At 42.8% G+C, this 7853-nt stretch overlaps 1 pseudogene; it reads left to right on the forward strand.

Moving 5' to 3' along the window:
- Positions 1 to 547: 547 nt before the first annotated feature.
- Positions 548 to 1697, forward strand: LOC118300017 (annotated as a pseudogene).
- The last annotated feature ends 6156 nt before the right edge of the window (positions 1698 to 7853 follow it).

Here is a 7853-nt window from a genome sequence, read left to right on the forward strand (position 1 = left end):
TCACATTATTTGACACAGGTGTGTGAATGTGTTTTGCACCATATATACTGCAAAAAATGTAGCAAAAATGTCAGCATATGACTTGATAATTTGTGACTCATAGAATAGGATTTATGCACCTGTGATTAAGTATTTGAAAAGGTGTAACTGTAGTTTTGTGTTTGTGGGAGAGGGAGAGGGGAAAAAATCTTCAAGTTTGCAACTCCTGGGACTACAAATTTACTGTTACACATGTGACTATTTTCTACAACTTAAAATTGACTGTTACATATGTGTGACTCTTTTCTACAACTACAAACTAGTTATGCACCAAATGTACCTCCATATAGCTCGGTCTCTTGTGTTCGTGCTGTGTTTGTCATTCTCTTACGGCGTCACACACACACACACACTGGTTGTCCCCTCTCTTTCTTGTCAGCATCCCCTGACAATGGATAATGCAGCAATACATATTGTAGCTCCTATCTTTATATGTTTTCTCTTCACACAGTACCTTTCCCCTTCACTACCGATGGAGAAACTGCGAACTTTAACTTAAGCATTGTAAATGACAGACAGTGCGATCAATCAGGAAAAGGTCAGTGTCCGATACGTACCTACCCTTTCCGTTTCAGTCTCACCAATGCTGTTGTGTTGTGGTGATTTGCTGTTGTGTTGTGACGATTTGCTGTTGTGTTGTGTAAGGGATTGGCTGCGTAAATGTTTCTATTAAAAAGAACAGTGCTCTACAGGTGCAAACATCAATAATGAAAAACACTGCAACAACCATAAAACATCAAATAAAATCATACATACTAACACCCAAAATATAAAAACCTGATGTACAGAATAATAAATAAACATAAAAAATACTTCCGCCTGTGACAAATGCATCTGTAAGGGTGTTTTACGAATCACTGCATGTCTGGCCGACATTTCTCAGTGGATGTCGACACACCACCTGAAGCTCAACCTGGACAAGATGGAGATGCTCTTCCTCCCAGGAAAGGCCTTCCCCACAAACGACCTCTCCATCAACATTGAGAACTCGGTGGTGACCCCTACTCAAACCGCAAGGAACTTGGGTGTGACACTGGATGACCAGCTGTCCTTCACTGACAACATCGAAGTGACGACCCGCTCCTGCAGATTCATCCTCTACAACATCAGGAGGATACGTCAGTTTCTCACAGAGAAGGTGACGCAAGGTACTGGTGCATGCTCTTGTCATCTCTCGCCTGGACTACTGCAACTCACTCCTAGCTGTTCTGCCGGCATGTGCCATCCGACCTCTGCAGCTCATCCCGAACGCAGCGGCTCAGTTGGTCTTCAACCTATGAAAATTCTCCCACACCACACCATTCCTCCGCACCCTGCACTGGCTGCCGGTGGCAGCTCGAATCCGATTCAAGGCACTGGTACTCGCCTACCGTGCTGCGAATGGTTCAGGCCCTTCCTACATCCAGAACATGGTCAAACTCTACACCCCAGCCCGCCCACTCCGTTCTACCACTGCCAAACGCCTTGCCACTCCCTCAGTGCGAAAGGCTGGCAGCCACCGCTCTTCTAAATCCCGCCTGTTTTCTGTCCTGGCTCCCCAATGGTGGAACGAGCTCCCTATTGATGTCAGGACAGTGGAATCCCTCCAATGCTTTCGTTTGCAGACTGAAAACTCACCTGTTCAGACTGCACCATACTCCCTGGAAACACAATTCTAAATTTAACTAAATATACTGCACGCACACATAAAACAAACAAAAATGTAAAAAGCACTTTCTTTTACTTTATGACCAATACCACTTGAAGCTTTCTTTGCCTATTTCATGAATGTTTATGCACTTTGTTAACTTTTGCACTTAAGTAATATCCCCATGTTTGAATGCATTTATTGTAAGTCGCTTTGGACCAAAGCGTCTGCTGCTGCTATGTAATGTAATGTTTTCCCTTTGTCTTTATTTTGGTTTGGCAATTCTTTGGCCTTCTTTTATCTCAAATTTTGAGGCTCTGTGAGAAGTGTACTGAATTGGGATGGAGGAGAACAAAATGTTCCCCTGGCAACCCCCTTACCCAAACCCTCTCATGGAAAAAAAGAGTAAGACTCTTAAACTACCCCAGCCAGTTAACTGTTCAGTTACACATTTATTTCCTATGAAGCTTTAAATGCAGTTTCAAATGATTCCCGTCTCTGCATTTACTCATTCAATGAAAGAAATGTACCCCAAGATACCCCGTTTCTTTAGCCCCATGTGCAAATAAAATGGGAAGGGCGCAGAATACACAGCAAACTGATTTGTAAGGATTTGCTCCTGCTACATAGGACAATTTATTTGATGCACATGTTCCCAGTTTCCCACCTTTTTCATTGCACTGAATTTTCTGTACTCTGCCAGAAGTGATTCGTTGTCGCTGCAACAAACTGTATTGTGCTCAAGGTAACCATCACCCCTAGCAACGCAAAATTACTGTCCACTCACGTAGTTACATTTAACTTCTGAACCTAACAAGAATAAGAGGTGAAGTGATATTTGATTTGGATTCAATCAAAATGGAACCACAACAGAACCAGTTACAATCATTAATCTTATAAAACATGGACAGTATATGGCAAAAAAAATCTTTGAGACCAAAGGTTGCACATCATTTGCAATTTCTACCTTGGCCACTCCACCAAAATTGCCATGACTTGTAATTCCCTGCTGCTAACTACACTGTTGACCTGGGAAGGAAGAAATGTGAGGTTTTCAGAAAAATGCCTGCAGATGTACGTCACAGTCTCCGAGTAGACTGACACATTTGTTAAAATTTAAAGCAGATTCCATGATGCAGACATCAAAAATGCATCAACAACATTAAAAAGGCTTCAAAATTTTAAGATTTTAGTGTTTGCACAAATCTGAAGAGACAAAATGTTGAGGGATTCCAGCCTTGAAGGTCTGTCTAACTCGTCAGTTGGAAAAGTTCCCGTTACCTTGGGCATGTTCTGGCTGTGCTGAACGTCATCGCAGTACTGCTGTTATCAGTCTGTGGTCGCCTTCAGTTATGAAAAGTTTTGACTGATCTATAGTCTATACTGCTCTTTCTTTTTCCATCATTGCCTGCCACCAGGTATTCCTATATCTTAATTTTCCACCTCATGTTCTGGCCTTCAGCAAATGCTCAGCTGCTGTAATCTGTCATTAACTCCAGTGTCCAGTCTGATATTACACCATCTCCCCTTAATTCACCATACTTAACTTGAACCTCACTTAAGAGGAAGGCAGCCCCATTATACATACAGGCTAAAAAGGAAGGGAAATAAAATGTCCTACAGTCATTAAAGGTGTTATATGTAATACCCCAGTTACACAATGTGTTTCTCCAGATCGAACTGCAGTCAGATAGAGAAAAGCCACGCATTGAGTGGGTATTGTTATCTGATTGTAAACACAGGATGCTATTTCCTCTCAGTCTTCATGTTACCTGTGGATGGAGTGAAGACAAAACTAATCTAAAAGCAATTAAATCCAATAACACAGCATCACCGATGGTTGCCATCTTCGTCTATCGTTTTTTTAGATCCACACGAACGAGAGTAAGTTGTAAAAGGAGCTGGACACAGCATGGAAGCATTGGAGACATTTAATACCAGCTGTAAATGTAATCAGGTACAAATCCTACTGGATATGAAACTCATTTAAATTAGTCAGTTTTCTCGGTCACTGAAAATGGTTGCTTGCTCGGGGCTGGTGGTGGTGATGGTCGCTTCAGCCATTGTTGTGTTTACAGTACAAGATGTTAATAAGCCCTGTTTGCAGCGCTGCTTCTTCCAGGCTGAGTGTGACTTGCAGTGATGAGACGGGTTGGGGCTTGTTGGTTTCAGCATGCTAACTTCAGTAGATGCAGAGAAGTAATAGAAACGGAGAAAAACAAGAATTAACTTTGCTGTTAGTTTCCACCACTGCAGACCACTCTTGACTGAACTCCTAGTTTTATGCTGAACTTGCAATGAAGCAGCTGTTAATGCTATTGGTGGCTATATAGCATGAAAAAGATAACATGTAGTCCCTTTAAAAAAAAAAGAAGAAAAACAAGTGAGAGCATGTACACTCCCTTTAGTGCTGGAGGACAAATATTTAAATGTAATATTTTCTCCTCTGCAAAACATGACCAGTAAAGTGACTGACTTGCTGCATATTTGTTGCGGCTCTAACAAGTCTTTATCCTGTTTCCAAATGAAGTTAATTAAAGCTCCTGCACTTCAGAGAAATACATTTTCATAAACATGTTAGTTAGTCAATGTGCAAATGACCACCAGCTCTGCAAAGTGTACAGAAACACCAGGCAGCTCATCTAGGACCCAAAGGTTTTAACATAGACTTATTTTCATGGATCCTAGAGAGAATAATATGAGACCTTGAGTGAATCTTAGGTTGTTTTTTGGAAGTATTTTTGGAACATAATGTATAGTATTAACATATATCTTTAGGATGTCCCAGTCCAAGTAAGGGCCTTTCTGTGGGTCTGTAATGTAAATCTACCCATCCATTTATGTCCATTATGTGTTAATAATTAGCTGTCAGCGTGAGTCCACATCCATTAAATCATTACTGCCTGTCAATCATTAGTTAAAACGGCATGCTGCACTGATGTGTAGCCTGCCTATTATTCCTCAGGGGGATTTGGAAAATGGCCATTCCAACCCCACCTCCTCCACCCCATCATTCCTAACTTGCTGGTTCAAAGACTTCCTGACATCTGGCCACAATGGCCAATGCAGGAGCATGAACGGGGAGATGGATGGGCTGGGTTTCTTCGCCTGCAGGCCTGGTTGACTGGTGTACAGGACACACGAGCCTTTCAAAAAAAGACATCTTGAATATATTATCTGACTTCAATGAGGTACTTTTAGTTTGGTTTCAGTAAAAATCTGAATGCAATGATATGGTCATTTTTGATTTACTAAAAACGTGTTTCGTGATAAATATTAACAATAAGAAAAGTAAACTAGCTAGTTTGCTAAATAGGTACATGGAAATGGCTGTTCTATATCTTATACAGTAAGTACAATTAAAAGCTCTGGATTGAAACTGAACTAAACTAGGGCTATAGATTTAGAGAGACTTGGAATGTATTGTCATTCCACAAGTGCACAGGAGAACAACATTACATTGCAGCTGGCTCTCAAATGTGTTGTGCATCGGTTTGGGCTAATTTGGTTATCAGCAATAATTTATAATTATCAAAGATAATTATGAATTATGAAAATCAATAGAGCTTATTAATCAATGTTAATAGCAACGGGGCACCACCCGGAAAATGGGACCAATAACCAAATCGTCAATTCAGTCTCAAGAATTAAAGGTGTTCACTCAAAATGATCATATCTGGTAGATATGAGCATTTATAGAGTGAACTGAAGGTGTGAATTCGAGCACCGACTCTGTCAATCAGCCTTTATCACAATGTACATGCAAATAACATAAAACAACTTGGGGACGTCGCGTGGCGCCAGAGAAAGGTTGGGGCGTGAGACCTCAAGTTAAACGGCGGCTACCTTTCAACATGTGACTGTAACAAAGGAGAGATCGGGGACGAAGTTAACTTCAAAGCAGCAGTAAGGCTCATGCGATGATGACCGAGATCCAGCACCTGGTCTGAGACGCAGGGGCACAGCAGCTCAGCTGGTGAGCCGGCGCGTCTGTGGTCTTTAAACAGACGACAGCGTGCTGAGTTCGGACACGATGGCAGAGCAACACACAATAGTCCGACGTGGTCGGACAAAAATCACAGTCAAGCAACACTGATAATAACGCTAGTGTAATAGTCGCAGGGACGAAGTGGTTACCTCAAAGCGGGTTTCTTTCCCGGAGAGCGATGAGCTGTGGGCATCGCATTGTTTTTTAGAGTCTGTGACGTCACGAGACCCCTCGCGGTGCCTTGTGCGTCTCTGCCAATGAGGGATGCAAGTTGGGCTGTGTCCAAATCACGCACCCAGGTGGGAGATGCGGGGTCGCCGCAGGTCGCTGCAGGGGTCCAGGGGTCTTGGCTTCCTTTCTTTGTTCTGCTTGTTTCTTCAGCAGACCATGTGGCATTCCGGGTTTTCATATACACACGATGCTCATGCACAACAAATGTAATGTGACAGGCCAGGGTTTATAGAACAGGGGATAAAGACTGATAATTAATAGTCAAATCTGGGGAGGAATGTCCGACAACGCCACCCTGGAAAGATAGTATTTTTTTTTATAGAATCTGCGAGGCAACTAGGTCCGTTTTCCACTAACCAGAGGGAGACCTGGTTCCATTCATTTTAAACATATTTTATTAATCACAGAAAAGTTATTAAAAAGGCAGTGCAATTAAACAATTAACCAGAAAAGGGGAAAATTAAGTTAAACAGAATCAATATTAAGCAAGGTAAATTTCCCACGAATAAATAAATTATGACCAGGGCTGAGCCTTTCCATGAATATAAGTAGACATCCAAAGTGTAAGGTGACATCAGACTATGAGACCAAACCTTTCTTTGACCCCGTTTCTCTAATTTTTGTACAAAGACGATACAACGCAGGTACAAACACAGGGGTGTCAGGGAGAGGGGCCACCCTAATACCTCTTTCACACCAAAATTACCGTGTAGACCCGGGTCTGATGATCGTGTAGTGACAGTTGGGGACCATAGATGGCGGTAGAGAGCTGTGTGCGCCGATTATTACCCGGGTCTATTGCAGAGTCATTTGACCCGGGGCTGAATGCCGATTAAACGTTTTCACACTGCAGAAAACGCCGGGTGTTAGCAGGTTTAAACCAAAGGGCCAACTCTGAGGCTGAGAAATGAAGCCTATGCGGAAGTGCTATAGATGCCTGCTTGAGGCTGGCTGCAGAAAGGAGCAAATCCCCATAGAGCCCCATGTTAAAATGCCCAACTTTACAGCATAATTAAACATGTTTACAGCCTGTTTCAAAAAAAGGTTTTGGTCCCAGTGGCTAATCCCCCCCTTTGTGACAACTCTATACCTTAATATAATATATTATATTAAGGTTTGAAATTCTGCATAATTAGGGGCGTGGTAACTTGATTGACAAGTGACGCCGCTGTTTGTTAGCCGCTCGGTGGCAGCTAGCCGCCGGCAGCGTTAGCTGTAACCAGAGCTAAGCCACGGTCATTGAACGGGACTTTTCGACCGCCGTGTCGGAGCCTTGCGGAGAACATTTCAAGCTACTAATGCATAATTTGCCTGCTCTGCAGTCAGTCGTCCCAACAGACAAGTCCAGGAAGCTTGCGCTCCTGTTGTTTTGTTAAGTTAAATGATGGTGTTGTTCTGTGTTTGCAGTAATAAGCGGGTTTCGGTGTCTGTGCTCGGTAGCTGCTCGTTAGCTTAGCTCGCTAAAGCGCTTCTCAGCCAGCTAGCCTGGGGTTAGCCTCGAGCGAGACTCCGGCTCTGCTGACGAGGCTAGTGGGATCAACACGACACCGACATGAGCCGGTTAACAGGCGTCTGCGTGTGGATGGTAAATATGGTCCACCACGTTAAATACGAGCAATGCAACTGTCAAGGTACATTAAGGTGTTTGTAATGTAGTGTTCATGTCACATATCAGACTTGTTTCAGAAGATACCGTTAACGTAGAGGATGCGGTGTGTTCTGGGTTGTGATGGAGTTTTTTTATTGCGCCTGTACGGTAACTTTAAATGAAACAGAATAACACAAGAAGTTTGATTCATATTTTTTTTTTTAAACCGACACGATAGATAATTAGGATGCAGAAACAGACTTGTGATCGCCTGTGATGAGGTTCGTCTGTGTAGTTTTCCTCCAGATGATCCAGACAGACTGGACCAGTGGAAGCTCAACATGAGGCAGAACTGAACTGACTCACCACTTCAGCACTGA

Source organism: Scophthalmus maximus, chromosome 2, assembly GCF_022379125.1.
Source record: "Scophthalmus maximus strain ysfricsl-2021 chromosome 2, ASM2237912v1, whole genome shotgun sequence".
In the NCBI taxonomy this organism is placed as follows: Eukaryota; Metazoa; Chordata; class Actinopteri; order Pleuronectiformes; family Scophthalmidae; genus Scophthalmus; species Scophthalmus maximus.